Source organism: Typopeltis vanoorti, chromosome 6, assembly GCF_054136105.1.
Source record: "Typopeltis vanoorti isolate ZY-2024b chromosome 6, IOZ_Tvanoo_1.0, whole genome shotgun sequence".
Lineage (NCBI taxonomy): Eukaryota > Metazoa > Arthropoda > Arachnida > Uropygi > Thelyphonidae > Typopeltis > Typopeltis vanoorti.
The window spans coordinates 138,189,392-138,198,791 of record NC_143554.1 but is presented as its reverse complement, the minus strand read 5'-3'; positions in this window follow the sequence as shown (position 1 = coordinate 138,198,791).

Sequence of the window (9,400 nt, the reverse complement as noted above, 5' to 3'; positions counted from 1 at the left end):
GTCGACCATCGGAAAGTGGTTTGAACCTTTCTGACTGATTTAGGAGGTGTTTATGTGCAGAGCTTGTAATACACAAAATTTAATAAAAAAACTTTCTAATGCCACCATGTAGATCTATTACATACAGCTCCGGCGAAAAACATTGCCTTTGTTTTTAACACTCTAATATATTCTTATTAAAGAAGTATATACAATTAATTTCCAAAGGGTTATTTATAAAAATATCTAATACAAAATATACAGTGAACAAACAAGGTTATTTTTAAACATTCTTATAGGACTTAAGTAAAAATTCGATTTAATGTGCTTTGGAATATTTAAGCTACAATCGAGTTTTTACAATATTAATAAGAACAATAGTCTAAAAGTCCAGGAAGTCCAGAAAAAACCATCTCTGAAAAAATGAAACTAGTTTAATTATTTAAGAACACAAAAATACAAATTTATTAAGTATAGCTTTATAGAGTTCATAATTAAAAGGATTCTAATAATAATAATAATAATAATAATAATAATAATAATAATAATAATAATAATAATAATAATAATAATATATTTCTACAGATGTGTCTCATCTTGTTTTGGTATTATCAAAATTATCAAGTTATTCTGAAGCATTATGAATTTTGCTATTTTATTATTATTATGCCGCTAATATTTCTTCAAATGCGGCACTTTTTACAACAAAACTGGCTAAGTTATGATGAATATATCTGTTTGCAAATATATTCAAAATCCCCTTTGACCTAATAAAAAGGCAGAATGCTGGAGAAACTTCATCAGCATTCTATCTGTTAAAATGCAATTACCCCCCCCCCCCCCGCCATTAACGATTATTGTAGTTATGTGCACTGTATTTCTTGGATTGACCCTTTTTTGCTGCACAATTTACTTATTGTGTCTCTTTCCAAATAAAAACGAATTTCACATGTGCGAAAATAAATAATTATTTATTTTCGCCTAGTATCTCCACTTGGGCCTGGCTCCCACTGAAGAGACCTCAATAAAGGTCGAAACTAGTCTGGGTTGAGGCCCTTCCCTTAATGCATAACAGTAGACATATCTGCAAGGAGATGTGTTTTGCATTATGGGAGATACTGAGATAGGAGTGTTGGTAGCTTGCTCCACCTTTGCAAGGAGTTGCACGGTGTTGTACCACTTTACCCAAGTCCTGAAGATACTTTCAGGCGCAAACGTTGTTTGCATTGTAAATATTATGTCAAATATTTATATTTTTAAATAACATTTACTGAAAAGAATATGACATTTTGCTTCCTTTCCTTGCAAAATAAGATTATATGGGTCGCACATTTCAATTTTAGGAATCATTTTTTTTATTTTTTTTAGGAACAACAAATGATGTTAAACTGCATTACTCAGGGTTTCCGATTGTGAGTCTTTTTAATTTATATCCAATGGTATTTTATCAGCGATTCTATGCCTTTGTCTTTTGCTTAAAACTGCAACAGTACAATTACTTTGGAAAAATAACAAATTCAAACAAAAAGAAAGTGCGCACATGTTATCTAGCAGTATTTGTGTGTGTGTGTGTGTGTGTGTGTGTGTGTGTGTGTGTGTGTGATAATTTTGGGACGGGGGAGTTAGCCATTAAAGGCGAATTCATTCTGTTATGAAAATTTTTTCATAACAGAATGGTCAAAATGAAATAAAATTTCATTTTGACCATGCACCTACGCATGTTTCGAAAGATAAAGTGTAGGGAAAATATCGCTACTTCAAAACATCCATATAATATCGAAATTAGCCGAAAATATGTACATAACAGTTAACTTCATAACTGCCGTTTATTTTGATTTGTAGTGAGTGATTAGGGGAGAAATCAAGAAAGTTGAAATGTAAAAACCTACAGATTACGTTATAAAAATTATGCATTACATGATATGATTCAAGATTTACGTATGATAACTAACCTCGCCTATTCGGGAATAAAACGGTGTTAGCTGATTTTTTTTTTTTTTTTTTGAACTAACCTTCGAACTAAGATTATGAATAAAATAGGAAACTTAATTTGGAACAAATGGAGGCTGCATTCATTTTTAGATTCGGATTTTCATGAATTTATAAAATAATTATTTGACAAAAATAATTATCTTCAATCAAGTTCTTGGAGAATTTTAAAATGTATTGGCGATTAAAATAATTAGTAAAAAAAAATTGATACTGACATTGATCTTCCAAAGTGATACAATATGAAGTGAAGAAAGTATGAAAGGATTTCTTATTTTATGCTGGCATTAAAAACTATAATTATACAATATAAACAAGCATCAAAATGAATATAACTCATAAGTATTTAGTGTGATATATATAACTTAGATTCCGGTTACCAAGCAAACGGCAAGCAACTGCATTTCTTGCTGTAGGCCACAGAAATATTTTATTAACCATGAAGCATCTACGTACAATCCAAATAAATATATATACATTTGTACATAGAATGCTTATTTTACATTTCTTGATCTTAATAATATATATTATGTACAATTTATGCCTATTACTATTTTACATAATATAATATATATAATATTTTATAATATAATATATAATATATTTTACAATACGTCTTCTGTGCAATGATTATTTTACTTATAATACATATAATTATTCTTTCGGAGACACTTCTTTATAGCCCTTTGTTATGTTTGACTTGACACTTTTATATTTGGCTATGAACATTTTGGATTGTACATTATACATATACAGTTTGGATTATACAGATATAGTTTGGATTATACAGATATAGTTTGGATTATACATTATTAACTTATCATGAAGTGTTAAGCGCTATTTACATATACCATATTTATACATACACATGTAGTTACTTTACATATCATAAATATTCTTAACATATAATTACTAAAACTTGTTTTTGCATATCATTACATGATTTATTTCCTCATTATTATCATTTTCAGATTGCAAATGTCTATATACATGTGTAGTATTTGTTTTAACATAGAAGGAGAGGGTTACATTTTGGCAGATATTTGAGTTACCCACCGGATCAGCAAAATGTCATCAGGTTCTTCCACTATATAAACTGTCATTGACATTTTTGATACATAAAACTAAACTACTACCTCTATAATTGACAAATATTATGCACAGAATTACAACTAATTATAGCATAAAGCAATTAATGTACAAGTGGTTATACAGCTTAATGAAGAAGTTTACAATATGCTTTTCTTTCGCTTATGTATATTTTATCGTGTATATGTTTTTTTTTTTTTTTTTTTTTTTTTTTTTAAATTTATGGTGGGTCCTTTATTTCTATGATTTGCAGTTGTTCTTCGAATTCTGAGATGAGACCTATTTGTCGCCATTGGTGTTTTGTTATTTTGTTTCTGTTTATGGTATCTGTGATTGTTTCTTTTAGTATGTTGTTTATTTTCCTGAGTATGTCTGGTCCTGTTTCCCTTCCGTAAATTTTGTCGCATCTGTATGTCCAAATCGAGTACATGGTTGTTATAATAATGATTGCTTTAGTTGTGCTAATTTTCCCTTCGTGTAACCAGTATAATGTGTGTTCTGTAAAGGGTTGTTTGTGTTTTATGAATGTTTGAACCGTGTTCCATATTCGGGAGGTGTGAGGGCAGTACATCATTAAGTGGTAAAGTGTTTCTGGTTGGGGGCAAAAATGACATCTGGCGGGGCCTTGAAGAGGGATCCCTTTCGCTGTGCACCACATTTTGGTGGGCAAACAAGAGTGGTGTACTTTGTAGTAGAAGGTTTTTAATTTGGGGTTTATGGGCAGATTGAAAGCTTTTTTAAGTGCCTTTGATAGTCTTAATGTCCCTCTTTCAATCTCCCGGTGTTGTGGTGGTGGTATAACTGTGCGCGTGAGTTTGATATGTGCTGCTTTAGGTCTCATCTTCAAGAATTCGTTTATTCCTATGTATTTGTTAATGAAATTGTAACCTTCCGCAATCTCGTGAAACATTCTGGGTGTTTTGCCACTCGAGCGCGGAAGGGAACATATTACTTTGTCGGGCATTATCTTCTGCATATAATATATTATATATGCGCTCCATGCTTTTTCCTCTGTGTAAGCTCTCTCTATGATTTTTGCTCTCGCACTTAGAGTTTTTAGGTGTACGTTTATTAAGCCGAGTCCTCCCGCCTCAATGTCATGGAATATTGTGGATCTTCTGATGGGTTCGTATTTGGAACCCCAGATGAACTTTGCGCATTCTCTGTGTATTCTGTCTACTGCTTGACCGTTGTAGTTGGTATTGTTCATGAGGTACCATATCTTAGACAGTAGGTATTGATTGCATATTTTAGCTTTACTTGTTAGTGATAGTTGTCTGTGTCTCATCTGTGTAATTTTCTTGGTTATTTTTGTATGTGCAAGCTCCCATTGTGTGTTGTGTTGGATTTGTTCTCCTATGACGATCCCCAGTAGTGGTAGGTGTTTGTCTATTTTTATGTCGTTCGGCATGGTAGGCTTTTTTACCCACCTGCCGACGAACATCCCTTGGCACTTGTGAAGGTTTACTTTGAGTGCTGACGCTTTTTCAAATTTTTTGAGTATGTTGTATGCGAGTGTGAAGGACTCGGCTGTAGTTACGGTTAGTATTACATCAACGGCATAGGCGAGCACTTTTGTTTTTCCTTCACCTCCTATGTGAGTGCCCGCTATGCCGGGATGCTTAGATATTTCTCGTATCACCGGCTCTAAGGCGAGACCAAAGAGGATCATAGAGAGACTGTCTCCTTGTCTGACCGAGCATTTAATTTTTACCGGTGCAGACAGTTTCTTGTTTATGATTAGGCGAGACTCTGCTGTGGTGTAAATATTTGAAATCAGATTCTGAAATATTTTCCCAAAACCTGCAGCTTTGATGACTTCATGTAGGTAATGATGACTCACTGAGTCAAAGGCCTTTTCAATGTCGAGACCTACCAGTAGACATGGTTGTTGTGTTGCCTGGTAGTGCTCGTATATACATCGAATTTGAAGGATATTGTCCTCTATTTTTCGGCCTTTTATTCCGCAGGTTTGGGATTTGGATATGATCTGGTTTATGTGTCTCTGCACTCTTTCGGAAATAATTTTAGTTAAAATTTTTTGATCTGTATTGAGAAGTGTAATTCCTCTCCATTGTGTCTCTTCGTTGTTTGCTGTGTCTTTCTTTTTGGGAATTAATGCTATGTAGCCGAGGTTGAACTGTTCTGGGATGCTCTCCGAATTGTGTATTTCGGATAGCATTTTCACAAATAGTGTCTCAAACATGGGGTAGTACGCTTTGTAAAACTCCGCAGTGAGGCCGTCGGGTCCTGGGGATTTGTGTAATGATAGGGATTTTATGATTTTCTTGCATTCTGTTGGCGTGATTGGTGAGTCTATGTGTTCTGCTTCCTTGTCTGTGAGTCTTGGTAGTTGTGTCAAGAAGTTTTGTGTTTCTGTTTCGTCATTTTCTTCTTCAGAGAATGTATTCGTGTATTGTGAGTGGAAGAATCGAAGGAGATTTGCATCTCCCTCGATTTCTACCCCCTCGTGTTTTATTTTATTAAATTGAGCTTTCTGCTTTTTTTGCTCTTCAAAGAGCCACGCAGCTTTGGTCCTTCCTTCATCTTGTTCCATGCTGTAGGCCACAGAATGTTGACTACATATGCCAGCTAATCTAGTTAAGTGTTCATTTCAGCATGAAGGATTATCGCACCTTCTAATGGACATGACGGTCAAACTACACTTCTTATCCATGTTCTTTCAGCAGGTGGACAGAATATTATCCAGGTTTGCTGGACGTGCTCAGCAAAGAAATGGTACACTTACATACATAAATTTTATGGAATACAGAGTTCCTGTTAGTTTTATATTTTAAGGAAAGAACAATCTATTTCAAATGGAAGCGCGAAGCCTCACAAATTTTTCAGCAGCCTCTAGTTTTTATATTATGAATTTAATATTTAAAAATAAATATTTTATTTTGGAATTATAACTATGCTGGTTTTTATTGTTCTTTGTGAGGAGTAAGATTTTAATATGAGGCTCCCCTTTAGAGAGTAAGGCCCCATTTTGCGCCTCATGCCCCTAATGGAAAATGCGGCCCTACCTATTCGTTACGATCGAACAATGTTATCATTGAACTAGACAAGGGGGAATGGATCCACCATGATACTTTTGGATTTTACTAAGGCTTTTGAGAGAATACAACATGGAAAACTATTGAATAAATTGGAGAATATGGGTTTGGATTAATAAAATGTTAGCGTGGATAAGAGGATGGCTGACTGAGAGATATTCAAAAGTAGTATGTGTGGAATGCGAGTCTGCAAGATTTAAGGTAACCAATGGTGTACCACAATGATTAGTGCTTGGTCCACTGTTATTCAATTCTATACATTAATGATATTGGGAAGAATTCGACAAGCGACATACACCTATTTGCTTGTGATTGTTGGCATGTGAAAATGGATGTCAGCACAAACTTTGATATCTAGGACGACAACACTACTATCTCTTAATGCCAAAAGATCAGTGTTTTTATAACTACCTCAGTCATGATATTTGGCTCCTCTCTCACTAACAATCGTTTCTGTTCTAGTAGTTATGACGGTACATATCGCATTATATCTGTTAACTCTAATGTTGTGGATACTAAAACAACATGTATGTGTCATCATCTCTCTGAACCCACATCCAGCCCAAGACGAAACGTTTATATTATGCCTACTTCTGGCTATACGAGACTGGTTGGAAGGGCATTTCCTTACCAGATCGTTAATACTGCCATCCATGTGATATTCTTGTTATCTGGATGAGAGTAGATCTGTATTGAGATGATTAGTATTTAAATATTAGGGATCAAATAGTCCATGACATTTTAATCTATGGACAAATATGATTAATAAACAGTAGCAGATATAACATCTTCTATAGTATCTTGAGAGAAATACTCAAGCATAATTGCAGTAAAACCATCAGGAGCAGACAAATTTTCCGGAAAGGCAGCTTTAATTTCTGATTGTTCAGTCATATAATAATCTGAATACAATAGAGAAAGATTATTGCTATTAGGCTGAAATACGGGAGCTGAAACCGAGCATACTTGACTTCAAAATCTGTAACTGATTGGAAGATGGTTGATGAATTTCTCTGTCCACATTAACCAACGATTAATATCCACCTCTATTTCGCCAATACATATCCTGTATACGATCATGTTCTTTTTTCTTCCTTTAGGAGAGGATACCTCTACGATATCCATAGGATTGAACCGTCTAGTACCTTCTAAAAAACGCTGTTGTAACAAAAGACTTTGTTAAAAGTACAAGGAAAATAACGAAATCCCAATTAAATGAAGCTTTAGAAATAATATCCTTAAATTATCGATGATAATAGGAGTTCAATGGATGTTCTTGTACAGATTGAAACAAACAAGATTCTGAAGAAGTTTCATTCAAAGAATATCTATTTATAGGGGTCATGAGTTCCTAATCATTACTAAACTGATAAATAAACTTATCTAACATTGTGTGATTTAATTGCATTAAGGGATATATAAGGTAGAACAGATGACAGAGTTATATCAATGGTTCCCTCACCAGCCAGCAGTTAATAAGTTGACCTCCGGTGAAGTAAGAATTCCATCTTTTTTTTCTGGGGTCTATCTGGCCTTGGCCCATCCTACAGAGATAAGAGCATTAGCGTCGGCAGGATGTTTAGATGATCAACGAACACCCAGACTGAGCACAGGAGAAAGAACAAGGGCAGTAGGAACACGGAAATGCACCTTGGTCGCAACGACGTACTTCTTACAGTACTATCCTTAGCGAGGAAAGTTTATTTATAATGCTCATGGCCGTTGTTGCGAGCAAGAAAAATCTATTTAGGATACCTTTATAGGAGGACATAGCCTGTACCATTAGTTAGCAGAAGCCAGACGGCCGATCCCAGAAGATGGGTGGTACTCAGCACTTATCAAGCCCCGATAATGGTATGGGATGACTTTGCAGCCAAAATCCAGTTCATCCAGTTCATTTCATCTACGTCCATTTTCACATTAGACGCTGTGATATTAGCAACTATAAAATCGCCATCTGGACGATACACCCTTGGAAAGTGATCACTTAGTAACTTACTATTTCTTTTGCTTTTGTAACTTCATCAGCACTAAGTAAAGTTATATTTCCATAATCATTCTTTCTCTTACTTGTTATGAAGCTAAAAAACTATTTTAGATTTACTTTCTCCTGCTTAGCTAATTTTCTCTCAAAATCTGATTTAGCCTTCCTTACCATATTTGTTACCCTTCTCGCTTGTGCTTTATATCGCTCATGAGTATGTTGATCACCTTTTTGTCTATATTCCTTCCATAATGTTTTCTTTTATTACAGCTCATGCTTTATATTGCTACTCATCCACTTAATCTTCACCTGCTTTATCTTCCTGGCTATGGGTATGCAGTCTGCTGCCTCTCTCAAACAATCCAGGACTACCTCCCATGCGCTGATGACATTCATTCCGTATAGTTTCTTATGCTATGGCAAGTCTCCAAGCTGCCACATAAGTTTGCCATAATCTCCAATTTTGTAGTTTCACATAAACCCTTTCTTCACTGAGAATTCCCCATGTTGTCCAACCTCCCGGAAGAAGACTGCATGGTCACATTTCCCAATCGTAGGTAGAGCCGACTTAGTTTCAGCTGTGTAAGATATTTTGAAATAAATACTTCCTATATTAAAACTTTTATTATTATTATTATTATTATTATTATTATTATTATTATTATTATTATTATTATTATTATTAACAACCTCCATGGTGTCAAAGATTCATCGCAGAAGGTCCCCCTGTTACGCACACAGTTTATCATATTGCCTCTTAAATATGTTCAGTTATTGTGCTCTATGATTCTATGATAGTATAATAATAATGATAATAATACAGCCGATATGTTGAGATTAATTTGAATTGAAAGTCCCACGCACTTTATTATTGGTGTCAACGAGTTCATATATGGATAAATGTTTTTCGTCGGAAAACTAGGCAGTTATTTTCTTCTCATAACAACTCACAAAAGCGGCAAACCTCACCAAAGAACACAAGAATAGTTAGTTCAGGGATACCACACAGCGGTCTCATAAGCTTTGTTATGAGACCACTGAAAGAAAGAAAGAAAGAAAGAAGCGAACGTAGAGAAATTTCACCAATCTTGTCAGCACTTGATCACAATCTACTATAATAACCTATCATTGAATGAGATGATCTGTAATTTAAGATTATTTATTCATAAATATTCGAGACCAATTTTAATGAAACTGAACCATTTGATATATTTTAAACAAACAGTACCAAAGAGCTCATACCAACTGGTAAGATATATGCAGTGTACGATGTGTAATGTTACCAGTTATATTAAGAATA